Source organism: Lepus europaeus, chromosome 8 (genome assembly GCF_033115175.1).
Source record: "Lepus europaeus isolate LE1 chromosome 8, mLepTim1.pri, whole genome shotgun sequence".
NCBI lineage: Eukaryota > Metazoa > Chordata > Mammalia > Lagomorpha > Leporidae > Lepus > Lepus europaeus.
Window position 1 is genome coordinate 46951815 of NC_084834.1, and position 18168 is coordinate 46969982.

Consider the following 18168-nt stretch of genomic DNA (forward strand, 5'->3'; position numbering starts at 1 on the left):
GACCTGTGCAATATTCTATGGTAGTAGTCAGATACTGTGGAAAGAAATTGGAGCTATCTATTTTATGGTCTGCCACTCCTCCTAGATAAAAATCTCAGACCTCTTGAGCTAAGGGTGGAGACTAATGTAAATTCTTTCTTAGGGCACCCTCAGTGTTCTAAGAAATCGAGTATTAGGTAGAAGGTGGCAAAGGTGCCTGACATACTCCTACTTTGTCTCTCGAGACATGGAACTCCTACCTCATGATTGCAACAGAGTAATTAAAGCCTTTGTATTGGGATATGAACTAGTGGATGGAAGACCACCCTCTTTCTACCCCTTACCCCTCTGCGTGTGTGTGCTTGTGTGTGTTCTTCTTCCAAATAAATGGGATAAAATACATTTTAAAGTAAAATTAAGAGAAAATAATGTAGCCTATGTAGCCTATATATTAAAATTAAATTTTGAAAAATAATAAACAGTTTCTATATCACATGATTACCATATGGTATTTGGCCTATACATCTCAAATTTATGTAATCCCACTTCTTTATTTTTTCTTGTGAGAATGTAAAATTAGTATATAAATTCACATCTGAAAAAAGAGTTTTATAATATTTATAACATAGAGTCTGCAAGTAGGGAACATCAAGGTTTGCAAGTGTCTAGTTTGATGAAGAGTAGTCATAAACATAATGCCCTCTTCCAATGAAGAAAGAGCATGAGAATGCAAATACACATTCAACAAAGCTTGTACACAGATAATATTGATTCCATTGAAATGCAAAGGTACTTCAAAAAGTTTATGGGAATGGAATTAAAAGATGAATACATTTGGTGTAAAATTCAAATTTCAGAAGTCTTCACAATCTTCATGTTAAGTATATATTATGAGCAAACTATGCATGGATTTCAAAAATTTTGCATAAATTTACATCTTTAATTACAATTCTCTATGAATCTTTTGAAGTACATCATGATTTCACTCTTTAACAAATGATTCTATGTTCAGAAATCTAATTTATAGCTACACATATTACCACCCAATAGAGGTCAAGTGCTTGAAGTTTGCAAATCTAACTTTGTGATTTAGAGTTATTTAATTCTACCCCCTTGGTAAATTGGGCTATGTATGAATATGTAAATAAGTATGTATGTATGTATGTATGTATAAGGGGCTCTCAATATTTAATAAGACAATAGTTGTGAACTACTTAGCTTTATATTAATGTGCAACTGTGGCCTAATAAATGCTACTCATTATTTTCATAGATGTTTTCTGCATGTTTCATTACAAAACAATTTGCTATATGATATAAATTATATTTTATATCATATTAAAATATCATTTTTATTACTGTGATGAGCAATATCAGACAATTACTTATTTGCATTTACTATAATAAATATTAAAAGGATATCTATTTATGAATGGCCGCATTTACCTCTTTTTCTAAATGTAAGGGAACACTTTTTGTCAAATATGGCATTTCTATAAATAATTTAAAACATTTTTACTAACAAAAGTAGTTAAAGGGATTCAATATATTTGAAAAAGAAAATAAAAGCTGAGAAGTATGGTGCAGAATGGCTGTGACATGTATATTATCTTACCTGGAATCATTTCATTATGAGGTCTAAAAAATAACTGTTCTTTGGGGCTGAGTGAATATAGCTCTAATTTCAGCTTCTAATTTCAGGTTCTCATATATAATTACTCTCTCTCTCTCTCTCTCTGAGTGTAGAGTGGAGGGTTTTCTGTTACCTTGGGTATAAGCTTTAATTTAAATCCTCAGATTTCTAAAATTCTAATTTAAACTGCAGAGCTGTACAGCTATGATCAGATTGTTCTCTTGCAAATAGGGTTTATAATTTGCAAATCCCAAATGAAACAAATCATTTAGCAGAACTTAAAGAAGCCAGTTAGTCTATTTTTTTTTTTCAAAAGAAAAGCTTAAATACTATTCTGAGAACCTAATCAAGAACTACAGAGTTACTCTTGAGTTTTATGCCCACTGGCAATTTAAATCCACTCCTTTGGAGAAATATTAATAGGTTAAGTTAAAGAAATGAAAAAATGAAAGTAGTCAGAAAACTTTAGTAGCATATGATGGTTTTTTTCATGGATTTATTAAGGAAATATCATTTCTTCTTCAAATTATACAGTACAAGTTAGATGTTCCTGCTACAGAGGCAGAGAAGAAACCTGTCTCCCATATCCAATTTTCCCAGGTATCTAAAAAAACAAATATCAAAAATTGCTAATTTCTTATGATGTCTTCTTTTTTCCTCTATTGTATATACCTAGAAGAACTATTGGCCTTGAAATTTATGGGGACTATCTACTATAACCAAGTACAGAAAAACAGGAACAGAATTATTCTTTGCAGTCAAAATAAATAGCCAATATGTCTGAGAGAAAACTAATTGCTTCACAGACAGGAAAGAATATGAAGGAAGGAAGGAACCTCACAGTCAAATGTGGAAGCAGTCTGAAAGCCATTTTACAGAGGTAAACCAGGCTGTTTTTACTCACGTGGCCTTTAAGTAAATGTGATCTGCCCCAATCTCAGATCATTACCTGATAATACATGTCAGGAATTAAAAAGATTGATAATGTAAGTTAGTTGCACAAAGTAGATCTTTTTCAATGATGAACTGGTATCCCAAACATTAAAAGCATTCTACCTGAAGTTAGAGAATAGAGCCAAGACAGTGGCTAAGCAAGAAGTGCATTTTGTTAGGTGCATGATAGGAGTGGGATTTTGGTGGTACAAGCAGAGCTGCAGTACACATGGCAAAATCCTGGAAGTGTCATGGTATTGATAGCAGCATGAGAGTAGGTGTGTTGGCCATGGAAATTTTATTATAATGACATTATAATAATCTCAATATGGTCATGGAAACTCAGTCTGCAACTAAACTGGGGATTTCTTTTTTTTTTTTTTTTTTTTTTTTTTTGACAGGCAGAGTGGACAGTGAGAGAGACAGAGAGAAAGGTCTTCCTTTTTGCCGTTGGTTCACCCTCCAATGGCCGCTGCAGCAGGCGCATTGTGCTGATCCAAAGCCAGGAGCCAGGTGCTTCTCCTGGTCTCCCATGCGGGTGCAGGGCCCAAGGATTTGGGCCATCCTCCACTGCCTTCCCGGGCCATAGCAGAGAGCTGGCCTGGAAGAGGGGCAACAGGGATAGAATCTGGCGCCCCAACCAGGACTAGAACCCGGTGTGCCGGCACCGCAAGGCGGAGGATTAGGCTGTTAAGCCACGGCGCCGGCCTAAACTGGGGATTTCTAGCCAGTGCTGGCTCTTAAGTGGCAAAGCACTAGCAGCTGTGGTTAGCAAAGAGCATGAGGTTTGGGTAGCACAGAGTGGTGCTGTAGTGCAAGGGCTGGCAAACTTCAATTCCTTTCTCCTGGCTATCTGATGCCTACATCACAGAGACATTTCCACTTTGGAGAGGCAGAACTAACTGAATGCCATTGCCAGGTCCACTGTGAAAAAAAGCTGATTGGAATGGGCCTTCAGGCTCCTTCTTCTAGGACCTACTCTAGGAGTAGATATTTGGAGCTTCCACAGCAAGGCAGTCTCTGCCACCCTTTCAACAAATGCTAGAAAAATAAAACACGGAACTCCAGTGAAGCCCCATAGCCAGGAAAGGGAGTTTAACACAGTGCCATGGAGCTTAATGCCAGGCCTATCGCACTGAGATGCAACACCTGATAAAGCCCAAAGAACACTACAACCCAGTTGGTACTCCCAAGCAGAACTTCTAGGTTTGTAGGCATCAGCTGGATACTTGTGCTTCAGTGGGCTAGACTTGTTTTGGCATGTTTTACAAGTCACGGGTAGTCCTAGAGGGCACCCCAAGTATTTGTGTGGCCCAAGGACTGTGACACAGATGTGAACAATCTGGGCAGGAGAGTGGTTTCATGCACCAACCTCCTCCAAAATTGAGCAGACAGAGTGAGACCAAGGGACTGTACCTTGGAAATTATTCTGGACTATAAAACCCATTTATGGACAGGTCCTAATGATTCCTATTCCTGGGCAAGTGCTTATGCAAGGAGTCTCTGGACTTGCCCCAATGTCAGGCAGGTAGCTATGCACTGATGAAACAGAATTGTTTGGATGTGTAGCATCTCCAGTCACTCAAGGGCCTGCTGTGCACCCCTAAGATTGCACAGGACCTGGCAACTAAGAGATCCAGCTGTGAACAACAATGGGCCTGCTTAAGAAGCCAGGGAGCTGATTCTTTCATATTTTCTACAACATTGAGCAGAGAGCAAAGAATCACATGACTGTTTTGGAGCTCATTTCCAGACTGATGAAACCCATCATTGATCAGATTCTATTGGTCCCTGTCCTAGGCAGTGCCTGCAGACAGATCCTCTGGACCAGTTTCAGTGCCTAATGGAGTTCTATGGTCCTGCTTGAGCAGTCAGTGGGCAGTGAGTCCACCTCATCAGCAAAGCAGACAGCTTAGCATTTCCAGCAGGACAGCAACTAATGAAACCAGATCAGTGAACTAAATCCTTCAGTGTGCAGACAACGTCATACTTAAATAAGCATTGGGAAGTTCCAGGGAAACATGGCCTTACCTAAAGAGAAAAGTAAGATAATGAGAAATGAAATTTCACAATTCTCAGAAGAGAATTTCAAAATAGCTGCTTTAAGGAAACTCAAATTCAAGATAACACAGAGAAATGATTCAATATTCTAACAGAAATTTCATAGAGGATGGAATTAATTAAACAAAGTGCAGCAGAATCCCTTCAACTAAAATGTACAGTAAGGGAAAGTTAAACCAGGAAAAAAGCCTGAATAGCAGGCCAGATCAAATAGATGAAAGAAGCAGTGAGCTCAAAGACAAGCTATTTGAAAACACACAGTTGGAGGAGAAAAAAAAGAATCAAGGGGAATAAAGAACGCTTATGGGACATAGAGGAAAGAATGAAAAGAGCAAGTATCCAAAATTGGGATTCAATAGGAAATAGAGAATGCCAAAGGGGTAAAAAACATTTTTAAAGAGATCAAAATTTTCCAAACATAGATAAATACAAAACTATCTAGGCACAGGAAGGTCAAAGGTCATCAACTGGAAAGTAGGTGTTTTGCGACAGTGATTAAACGTTCATGTGGGTCAACCACATTCCATGTGGAAGTGCCAATTTGAGTCCCAGAATCTTTGCTTTCTATTTAGGTTCTTAGTAAAGCAGGCAGGAAGACAGCAGACAGTGGCTCAAGTGCTTGGATCCCTGGATGAAGTTCTTGTGTCCTATCTTCTGCCTGACCATCCCTGGATCTTGTGGGCATTTGGGGGAATGAATCAGTGGATGGGAGAAGTTTCTCTCTCTCTCTCTCGTTCTCTCACTATCTCTCCATGTCTATATCATTTTGAGTTTTAAATAAATAAATACATATTTTTTTAAAAAAAGAAAGAAAATTAAAGAACATACCAGGAAATAGATAACTCATCATGGTCTGTAATTATGTACATTTTTACCATGAGAACAAAATACCTATAATTTCAACAGTCAAATGATAACAGGCCATATGGAAAGCAATCAAATGTAAAATCAAAAATCCAAAAAGTGGTGAGGAATGGAACACTAATGTGGACTTCTTTATTAGGATTTTTATCTTCTTTTCCTGTTTTTAAATTCAATGCTAAGTTGTTCTAATTTCAAGATAGCTTGCTGTATTTAAAAGAATTTTTTAAAACCACTGGTAAACATAGAGCAAACTTATCCAAGATTTACCAAAAATTATAAGGTATCAAAGTATACCCCCTGAGAGTCACTTAACAAAAAAGGGCAGATTGTAATTTAGGGAAAAAGAATTTTATTAAAAAAGGAAATACAATAAATATACAAAAAAAGTTCAAAAATGTCAATGGGAAGACTTTACCTATCAGTTGTTTCCTTAAGAGACAACAGACTAAATTCTCCAATTAAAAGACATAGAGTAGGTCCGCCATTGTGGCACAGCAGGTTAACCTGCCATCTATGATGTTGGCATCTCTAAGGGTGCTAGTTTGTGTCCCAGCTGTTCTACTTCCAGTCCAGCTCCCTGCTGACAGCCTGGGAACAGCAGCAGAAGTCGGGCATGAGCAGTTGGGCCACTGCCATCAGGCTCCTGGGTTAGGCCTGGCCCCAGTGCTCTGGATTGTGGCTATTGGGGGTGGGGGTGGTGAATGAGTGGATGAATTATCTCTCTCTTTCTCTCCCTCCCTTCTGTAAGTCTGATATTCAAATAAATAAATAAAATGTTAAAAGAATAAATAAAAATTAAAAATAATGTTTACGGCAAGTGTCAGAAACAGCTAATTTGGTAGCTCAAACATTGAAACTATGAATAATGTACTAATTTTTGTCATTGTGGAATTAAAAGCAAGCTACACATGCAAGGTAGAAAAGCAAGTTACCCAAGGTGATTGTGCTAAGAAGTAACACATCATAGTTCCTACACATGGACAGAAGTGAGAATTTATCTTGATTATCCTACTTTGATAGACCCCCAAAATGTTGTTCAGTTACAGATGGTTCTATGCATATGATGTAGAATATGTCCAAGTAAGTTTTTAATTAAAATACCTGTCCACTGCAGCCTGGCGTTCAATGAAATGCTAGGTCATATTAGTTTTCATTATGTCATCATTATATTTATTGATAAAATAAATGAATAACTTAAGAAAGTGTTTTAGAGAGCAGAAATATTCAGGCTAGGGGGCCGGCACTGTGGCTTACTGGGTAAGGACACATCCTGCAGTGCCAGCATCCCATGTGGGTGTCTGTACAAGTCCCAGCTGCTCCACTTCTGATCCAACTCTCTACTGTGGCCTGGAAAACCAGTGGAGGGTAGTCCAAGTCCTTAGACTCCTGTGCTCATAGGGGAGTCCCAGAGAAAGCTCCTGGCTTCAGGTGGACCCAGCTCTGCTTTGCAGCCATTTGGGGAGTGAACCAGCAAATGGAAGATCTCTCTCTCTCTCTCTCTCTCTCTCTCTCTCTCTCTCTGCCTCTGCCTCTCTATAACTCTTTCTTTCTTTTTCTTTTTTTTTTTTTTTATTATTTATTTGACAGGTAGAGTTAGAGACAGTGAGAGAGACAGAGAGAAAGGTCTTCCCTCTGTTGGTTCACTCGCCAAATGACCGCCAAGGCCGGCGCTTGCTCTGATCTGAAGCCAGGAGCCAGATGCTTCCTCCTGGTCTCCCATGCAGATGCAGCGACGCAAGCACTTGGGCCATCCTCCACTGCCTTCCCGGGCCACAGCAGAGAGCTGGACTGGAAGAGGAGCAGCTGGGACTAGAACCCAGCGCAATATGGGATGCCAGCGCAGCAGGCAGAGTATCAACCAAGTGAGCCATGGCATCGCCCCAACTCTACCTTTCAAATGGATAAATAAATCTTTTAAAAAATATACTCAGTCTATAAATGTTAGGAGTACAGTTCTCGGCCGGCGCCACGGCTCAATAGGCTAATCCTCTGCCTTGCGGCGCTGGCACACCAGGTTCTAGTCCTGGTCGGGGCACCAATTCTGTCCCGGTTGCCACTTTTCCAGGCCAGCTCTCTGCTGTGGCCAGGGAGTACAGTGGAGGATGGCCCAAGTGCTTGGGCTCTGCAACCCATGGGAGACCAGAAGTACCTGGCTCCTGCCATTGGATCAGCACGGTGTGCCGGTCGCAGCGCGCCAGCCGCGGCGGCCATTGGAGGGTGAACCAACGGCAAAAAGAAAGACCTTTCTCTCTGTCTCTCTCTCTCTCACTGTCCACTCTGCCTGTCAAAAAAAAAAAAAAAAAGAAAGAAAAAAAAAAAGGAGTACAGTTCTCATCGCAATCGTTACTAGGGTGATGCTGCTAGCTTAAATGTATTTGGTTTTTCCAGGTAAATAATCAAATTAAATACTTGGATATTTTTGATGACTCAAGATAATAAACATACATCCAGCCAACCAGCTTGAACATCCTATTAATTTATAAAAGTGTAGATATCTAACTTTAAAAAGATCTATGGATAGCTGAAACAAAAAGAAGATGAAAAATGTGAAATGTAGTGGGAAATTTATTCTAGATTTAACATATGTCAATGGAGATTTTTAAACATGTATAAATCTTTTCAAAAAATTTTCAAGGTTTATGAAACTACAGTAGGTCTCACTGACAATGTCATATTGTAATATTGACTTATACTTAAAAGAAATGAGAAAAATTATACAGAGGAGAGTCAAATATGCAGATTGCCTTGCCTACAGGAGAAGAGAAGAGATTCAAGATGGGATATTCGAGAGTTAGACAAACTTGGACAGATTATTTGCTCTTTAGGAAATTTAAAATTCTTTGCATGAGAAATAATATAGTATAATATAATATAATATATATAATAAATATGAATCTCCTTGATGTAGTGACATGAAGGGTACAAGAACAACTACTCAGTTTATTATGTGCAGAATACAGATGAGATGGTCCAAAACCTTTTTATTTCCATCTGATCTGTGTCAGATGTTTATTACGTGAGTTGTTTTTGTGACTAATTTCTTTCAGAATTAAATTTTAAGGAAAAAATAAACCTCTAAATAAACTGATATTCTTCATTTTGGGTACTCAGACTTGAGCAAGTCCTTTGTATCCTTATTCAATTCTTATACCTTACTCCAGTTTGACGTAAACTTCCTCTTTATTTACTTATATTCTTATTAATCTTATATTTTAAAAATTATCAGAAAATAATTTGTTCATTCATTTAATTTAATAGTAAACACATAATTCTGATTATTTTATGTAGAATTTATATAATATTTATATACTTACCAGTGCTGTGGTGCCAGCAACCCATATGGGCACTGGTTTGAGTCCCTCTTACTCTACTTCTGAACCAGCTCCCTGCTAGTGCATCTAGGAAAGCAATGGAAAATGGCCTAAGTGCTTGGGTCCCTGCTGCCCACATGGAGGATCCAGAAGATGTTCCTGGCCCCTGTCTTCAGATTGACCCAACTCTGGTCATTGTGGCCATTTGGGGAGTGAACCAGTAGATGGAATATCTCTCTCTCTTTCTCTCTCTCTCTGTGTGTATCTATATCTATATCTACATCTATATCTATATAAATTCAAATAAATAAAGAAATGTTTACATTCCAAGGGTCTTCAAAAACCTGTTAGAAAATGCATTATGAAGAAACTATGGATGAATTTCAACATTTTGAGAGCCAAATAAACTTTTTTAATTCCATTTTCCACAAGCTTTTTGGAGTTCCCTTGCATTTATCAGCTAGAGTCTGTTTCTCTTTATTAGAAGACTTATTTATTTGAAAGACAGTGGCACTAGAGGGAGAGACACACACACAGATATTGTCCATCTGTTGATTTACTTCCCAAATTTTTGTAAAAGCCATCTGGGCATGGCTGGTGTGAGGAGCTGGATCTAACACATGGGTTGCAGAATCCCAAGTACTTGCACCATTCTCCACTGATGTCAGTAGCACGTGAACAGGAAGCTGGATTGGAAGTAGAGTAGTTGGAATTGGAAAATGCACTCTAACATGGGATGCTGGCATCCCAAGCTCAGGCTCAACCTGCTGTGCTAAAATATCAGGCCCATTGATAATTCTTTGTTAGTCATGTCCTTTTAGCCTTTTATATTTAGGTTTTTTTTTAAATTTAAACTCGATACCCTAAATTAATTTTATTTGGGATTAAACTGGGTCAATGGATCAATTTGTGGAAAATAGATATAAGATTATAATAGAACTTTCTAAAGCAGGAACGGATAAAATAGTCCAATCACTAAGATCTCTTAAGATTATTTATTTATTTATTTATTTTGAAAGCCAGAAAATCAGAATTACAGAGTGAGAGGAAGAAATACATGCACTGGGTCACTCTCCGGATGGCTGTAATGGTTAGGGCTGGGCCAGATTGAAACCAGGGGCCATGAGTTTCACTCAGGTCTCCCACATGTGTGGTTGGGGCACAAACACTTGCTCCACTTTCTTCTATTTTTCCCAGGTCATGAGCAGGGAACTGGATCAGAGGTAGAGCAGCTAGGACATGAACTGGTTCCCTAATGGGATGCTGATGTTGCAGGTGGCCACCACAACCCCAGCCCCAGGATTAATTTTTATAATGCATGATAGTTTTCTATATGAGGCTTTTTCACATGTTTTGATTTTTTTTTTTTTTCAGGTAGAGTAGACAGTGAGAGAGTGAGACAGAGAGAAAGGTCTTCCTTTGCAGCTGGTTCATCCTCCAATGGCCATCGCTGCTGGCGTGCTGCAGCCAGCGCACTGTGCTGATCCGAAGCCAGGAGCCAGGTGCTTCTCCTGGTCTCCCAGGTGGGTGCAGGGCCCAAGAACTTGGGCCATCCTCCACTGCGCTCCCGGACCATAGCAGGGAGCTGGCCTGGAAGAGGGACAACCGGGACAGAATCAGGTGCCCCAACTGGGACTAGAACAAGGTGTACTGGTGCTGCAGGTGGAGGATTAGCCTATTGAGCCGTGGCACCGGCCATGATCTATTTGTTTTCATTATTTGATACTTTGATATTACAGAAATTAATTTCTCAATTGAATATGCAAACTCATGTTGCCTCTGTACTAAAATTATAAAATATCAGAGCAAAAACCATACATTATTTTTAAAGATTTATTTATTTATTTGAAAGACAGAGTTACAGAGAGGCAGAAGTAGAGAGAGAGTGAGAGAGACAGAGAGAGAAAGAGAGAGAGAGAGAGAGGTCTTCCATCTGCTGGTTCACTCCCCAAGTGGCCGCAATGTCTGGGTGGAGCTACATTGATCTGAAACCAGGAGCCAGGAGCTTTCTTCAGCTCTCCCACACAGGTGCAGGGGCCCAAGGACTTGGGCCATATTCTGCTGCTTTCCCAGGCCATAGCAGGGAGCTGGATCCGAAGTGGAGCAGCTAGGACTTGAACCAGCATTCATGTGGGATGCCAGCACTGCAGGTGGGGTCTTTATCTGCTATACCACAGCTCCAGGCCCAAAACCATACATCTTTTAATAAGTTACATGAACCTCATATATCCAGGATTGTATGAACTCTAAAATCGATGCCTACTATCTGTTTTCTTGCTTAACAAGTTTGTTATTTGGAGTCCTTATCGTTCCTTAAACATAGTTCAGGACTTTGAATTGTCTATTCCTTTTGTCTGGAATGATCTTCACCTAAATATCCACATACCTCAATCCATCAAGTCTTTGTTTAAATGACAATAATCTTGGTCAGATATACCCTGTATACCCTAAGAAATATTATAGTCCTATTAGCAACTCCATGCCTAAACATTAAATACAATTTAACAATTTATATAATTCATTAATTCTCTATTTTAGTGATAAAAAGATCCAACTATTCAGAATTTGTTAATTATTTGCCCATCCCATACTAATTTATATATACCACAAATAATCTTTACTTTGTTTTGTGTAGAAAATTAAGTACAGATAATTTAAGTAACCTATCTACAATCACTCAGATACAAGTTTCATAGCCAAAATTCCAAAACAAACTTTCTGCGTATCCCTGTTAAGACTTGGCTATAATTTTAGCACAGAGTGTAAATGTAATGGAGAAGCATTTTGTGACTTGTTATTCACTATTCTATACACAGCGTCCTTTGAAAAATAGCTGACATTTGGTGGGGAAAAAGTAAATGCCTTATTCTTATATTAAGGACAGGTTGAGTTTGACATTTGATGATTAATTTTTTAAAAAAGATTTATTTTGTCATCTGAAAGGCATAGTTACAGAGAGAGAAAGGGAGAGACAAGAGAGACATATCTTCCATCTGCTGGTTCACTCCCCATATGACCACAACAGCTGGTTGGGACAGGCCAAAGCAAGGAACCAGGAGATTCTTCCACGTCTCCCACGTGGGTGCAGAGCCCCAGCCACTTGGGCCATCTTTCCCTACTTTCCCAGGTGCATTAGCAGAGAAATGGATCAGAAGTGGAGCATCTAGGACTTAAGCTAGTGCCTTATGGGACACCAGTGTCAGAGGTGGCAAGTTTACCCACACTATACCAGTGCCAGCCCCACTGGTTAACATGTTTAAATAGGGCATTTAATACAATATACTTAGAATGTAATCAAAGATAATTTTAGGACTCACTAAGGAAATGAAAATGCTTTAATAAAAGAGTAGACTCCAGGGAAAGCCAAATCATTCAACTTGCATTTGTGACTGAGTTTTTTTTATGAGGAATGTGAACAGTCTATTTTGATAACTACATTAAAAATTATCAGTATGTTAAAAAGTTAATAATTAATTTTTTCATAAATTGTGAATAAAAAATTAAAACTTACTACTAAGAAACCCATAGATGAATCAAATTATAAGTTGAAACCTTCAAAACTGTCAGAACTTTGTGGAATTTTACAGTTTCTTTCCAGAGCCTCTGCCACTTTTTGCTTACATCGTTTATATATATATATATATATATATATATATATATATATATTGGACAGGCAGAGTGGACAGTGAGAGAGAGAGAGACAGAGAGAAAAGTCTTCCTTTTCCTTTTCCATTGGTTCACTCTCCAATGACTGCCACGGACTTTGTGCTGTGGCTGGCGCATCGCACTGATGCAAAGCCAGGAGCCAGGTGCCTCTCCTGGTCTCCCATGCGGGTGCAGGGCCCAAGCACTTGGGCCATCCTCCACTGCACTCCCGAGCCACAGCAGAGAGCTGGCCTGGAAGAGGGGCAACCAGGACAGAACCCAGCACCCCGACCGGAACTAGAACCCAGGGTGCTGGTGCCACAGGCAGAGGATTAGCCTAGTGAGCCGCAGCGCCGGCCTCACGTTTATAGATTTTGAGAACTTCAAATTAGTTTATGTGTTATTATTATATGATTAACCCACAATAAATAGCTGTGAATATACTTATAAAAAAGAGAATCACATTCAAATGTGACAAATATTTACTGTGGGAAGAGACAAATCCATGATATAATTTGTGGGTCATGGTACAAGAACTCAGCTTAACTCACCTCAACCATCCTAAGCACTACTTACCTCCTACTGAATGGAAACACTTTGACAGTAACATCTTCTAAACTACACATTTCAAAATAACATGTTTCATATTACAAGCTATAGAACACACAAATAAATGTGGTGAAATATGGGAGTACAAAGGAAAGAATTTCCTGCCTATTTTGTAACAGAGCATTTGTGGTAAGCTTCCTATGTATTTACAAATTATCCATTCACAATTGGGAAAGCACAAAGACTCCATGAGTTAACAGAAATATTGTTTATGAGGATACAAAGAGAAACACAGCAAAGTACCTCTCAGGTTTGCTGCATCTTATCAGTCACAAACTTTTAGTGTAATGGGAAGACTATATTTCAAAAGAACTGGAAAGGCAGACATTCCTTCAGATGAGCTCAACTGGATAAGGGTAAAACACTTTTGCTAAACTTATCTGGATTCTGCCAACCCTGGAGTGAAGGGTTGGCAACTACTTACAATAAGCTTTCTTGATAAGATTTTCTTGTGTGATAATCACTGAAACACAAGACTGCTCTAGTACTAGCAAATTTTGAACTCTAGATACAAAATATTTTTTCCACCATAGATAGTTGTTGAATTGCATCAAATTGTTTTTCTTCAAAATTAAATTTGAAAAATTATTTCTTGTGATTTATTTTCATTTAATTATTTTCCATTAGTGCTATAAACCTAAATTTGATATACTTTCCATGTTTTTGAACAAATGTATTTCTGTATTTCATTTTTTAATTATTTGTGGATAACTTGGGGATTTTTTTCTCAAAACTTATATTGCCTTATACATTCATTTTATCTATCTTTTGAGGAGTTTAATGTCAAGGTTATGCAATCTTCATATATCAAGTTTGGAATATTTGAATAATTAAACACTGTGATCTAATAAAGTTGGGAGTATTGCACAGATTGAGCATTAAAATTGTCAAAAGAGAGGCTGTTATTATGGTGCAGTGGATTCAGATTCTACCAGAAACACCAGAATCCTGTGTGAGCACCTGTTTGAGTTCCAGATGCTCTACTTTCAATCCAGCTAATACTCCAGGGAAGGTAGTGAAAGATAATCCAAGTTCTTGGGTCCCAGCCACCCACACTGAGAGTCAGATGCAGTTTCAGGAGCCTGGCGGCTGTCTGGCCCTATCCTAGCCATAGGGCCATTTGGAGAGTGAACTAACAGAGCATCTCCTTTCTCTCTCTCTCTCTCCCTCCCTCCCTCCATCCTTCTCCATCTCTTTTAAAAATTGCTACAAGAGGAACCTGTGTAGTGGGTGAAGTTGATGCCTGAGACTGTGGTATCCCATATGGGTGCCATTTAGAGTCCTGGCTGCTCCACTTCTGATCCAGCTCCCAGCTAATGTGCCTAGGAAAGAGGTACAAGATGGCCCAAATGCCTGAATTCCTGCACCCACACAGGAGAACTGAAGGAAGCTCTTGGCTCTTGTCTTCACTATGGCCCAGCCCCAGCCATTGTGGCCATTTGGAGAATGAATCAGCAGATGGAAGATCTCTCTGTCTCTTTCTGTCTATCCCTCTCTATTTCTGTAACTCTTCATTTCAAACAAATACATAAATCTTTTTTAAAAAGTGCCAAAAATTTTACTTTGCTCGCAATAGTTATTTCTTCTAATACTACCATTTGGGCTTGTGTAATGTATATTAGGATTATGAATTTAAGGGCATCTGTATCAATGACTCAGCTTTTTTTTATTTTTATTTTTATTTTTTATTTTGACAGGCAGAGTGGACAGTGAAAGAGACAGAGAGAAAGGTCTTCCTTTATTCTGTTCGTTGGTTCACCCCTCAATGGCCGCTGTGGCCGGCACACCACGCTGATCCGAAGCCAGGAGCCAGGTGATTCTCCTGGTCTCCCATGCGGGTGCAGAGCCCAAGCACTTGGGCCATCCTCCACTGCACTCCCGAGCCACAGCAGAGAGCTGGCCTGGAAGAGGGGCAACCGGGACAGAACTGGCACCCCGACTGAGACTAGAACCCGGTGTGCCAGTGCCGCAGGCGGAGGACTAGCCTATTGAGCCGCAGCGCTGGCCTAATGATTCAGCTTTAATAGCAAAAAAGATTATCAAAACATCTGTAATGTAGGAAAAGCTATAAACAGGAATTGCTGATTACATCGTGACATTTTTCAACCGCTTGCTCTTACCCAGCTCCTTAAAATGTCGATCCAGTTTGGGATTTTCCCTGCCGGCGATTTCAGCTCTTACTTTACTTTACTTTCAAAGTCATTTGATTTCACTAGTGACATCTCTTTGTTATTAATAGCTAACTTTTATGTGGAATTTTAATCTGTCCTTTCCTGATTTACCTGTCCATGTCTCTCTCTCTCTCTCTTTCTCTCTCTCTCTCTCTCCCCACACACCTCTCTCTCTGACACACACATACACACAATTCCAAAGTGAAATCCCCACATACAGCTCCTGGTGAAGTCTGTTGTGCAATTACAACAATGGTTAATCACAATTGTCTAGGATGAAGATGATGAAGTTAATGGCATAGAAGCAGAAGTGATGTTTAATGGATGATGAAAATATTGTATATTTTGATCAAGGTTGCCATTGTGGGCGTAGACATTTGGTAAATCTCATCAAATTCTAAATGTAAGTGCATTTTATTGTTTAAATTATACATTGATAAAGTTGAGTAAAATAATAAAATGCTTCATTGTGAAGTTCAATGTCCAAATATCCAAAAACACCTGTTAATCTAAGTTTAATATGAATTGAGAGACACATTTTGCTATGGAAAGAATTACAAAGCTGTATTGATTAAATATGTCATGTTTTAAACTAGTAACTATAAAAGAAATTCTTTAGGTAGTATTGATTCATCAGTGTTAACAATCGAATGTAATAAAATTAATTTTGGCGGGATATATGTAGTCCCATTGTAATGATTACCTCATTCTGGAAAGATCCTTGTTTACACATGTTAAACTAGCATGTACTCTCTCACCTTAAACATGCTAACATTTTTGGTTATGAGATTTGCTCATAATGAAACAGAAAAGATTATGTATAAAACCAAAATGGCTTTAAATTACAAGTTCTTCATTTTCAGCATAAGCAACAATTGATTAACTTTCAGAACCAATTACTATCTACCAGGCAATACATCAGTATCCTCTACTTATCTGCATTGGAGAGTAACCACTGACTCCAGGATATGTATTCACATTTGAGTATGATTAAAATATATGCATATTCAAAATAAGCATATGAATAAAATAGAATGTATAAATCTTATATTTATTAAAAATAAAAATGACAACAGCTCATTAATAAATAAAAATAGAGACTTATTCAATTTTTTTGAAAAATATTTAACATTGGCCGGCGCCGCGGCTCACTTGGCTAATCCTCTGCCTGCGGAGCCGGCACCCCAGGTTCTAGTGCCAGTTGGGGTGCTGGATTCTGTCCCGGTTGCTCCCCTTCCAGTCCATCTCACTGCTGTGGCCCGGGAAGGCAGTGGAGGATGGCCCAAGTGCTTGGGCCCTGCACCCGCATGGGAGACCAGGAGAAGCACCTGGCTCCTGGCTTCGCAGGTGGCCATTTGGTGAACCAATGGAAAAGGAAGACCTTTTTCTCTGTCTATTTCTCTCTGTCTAACTCTGCCTGCACCCCCCCAAAAAAAGAAAAATATTTAATATCATATATAAATATACACATTTTACATATTTATGGTATACTATCTGACATTTTGATACATAGATACACTGGTCCAGTCAAGGTAAATATGTTTATCTCCTCAATCATTTAACATTGTTTATGGTAAAAACATCCAAAATCCTATCTTCTGATTTCTATCTTTTTTGAAGAGACATATATGGTATATTAACATTATCTATAGTCACATTACTGTGCTTATCCCTGTCTAGTTATAACATTTGTGGCAGTTAATCAACCTTTCCTAACCCTATTACCCCTACTCTCCCCAGCCTCTGGTAACCATGATTATAACGTTAACTTCTATGAGATCATACATTTGTATTTTTAGATTCCGCATGAGTGAGGTCACATGATACTTGTTCTGTGCTTGGCTTACTTCTCTTTCACTGAACATAATGACCTCTAGTGTCACCCATGTTATTTCAAATGACAAAATTTCATACATTTAATTACTGGATGTTATTCAATTGTATATGTATACCAGTGATGAATGGATAAGGAAAATAAAGGGCTTTATTGTTGAGTATACTATGCTAATTCCTAAGGAAACAGAATTATGGTTGATGCTGTATTATATAGATAAACAAAATATCTCACAAAAACTGAAAAGTGAATGTAGGAAATTGAATCTTCATGTCCTTATGTTGCTACTCAGAAGTAAGTAAACTTTTCCAATAAAAGAAAAAAAATAACCACTTTAAGCTTTTTTACCATATTGTTCCTGTTGCATCTATTTAATTCTGCCATCTTAGTATGAAAAGGTTGAACAAAAATTACTTCACAGTTAGAATTTCCTTCTAGGGCTTATTTTTTTTCTTTTCTCTTTTTGTTAATTTTTATTGAAAGAACAACAGATTTTGTGTATTTCACAGAAACAGTTCTAAAGAGATACTCACACTTCCCTCTTTCCCTCCCTCCAGCTTCCTATCAATATTTCACCACACTACTAATGCACAACTGTCCTTGGAACAGTCTCACACATGCTCTTACCTTCACACCTCTTCATTTTATATTCAATTTTTGTTTGTGCTTGTTTCAGTAACAGTGCTATCATTTCAAATTGGTGAGCAGATCATAAATTCATTGTGTGATTGTGATCTGATAAGTATGCAGTGACAGGTTTCAGCATTGTGTGTAGAACATTAAGATACTGCCTGAGATGCTGGTGTCCCATGTCAGATTGCTGGTTAGGATCATGATCGCCTCATTTAACAGTTCATATTCCTGCTAATGTACCCAGGAAGATAGAAACATAGGTGGAGTTCATGGCTCCTGATGTCAGCATAACTCTTTTAAAAAAAAATTAATAAATATAAATAAATTTCCAAAGAACGGTTACCTAGCTGTTGTGGCCATTTGGGAAGTGATGAAAATATATCTTTCTCTATTTATGTATTTCTCTCTCTCTCTCTCTCTCTCTGAGAATCTGCCTTTCAAATGAATAAATAGGTAATCTTTAAAAACTAATTAAGTAACAATTTTAGTAACTAAT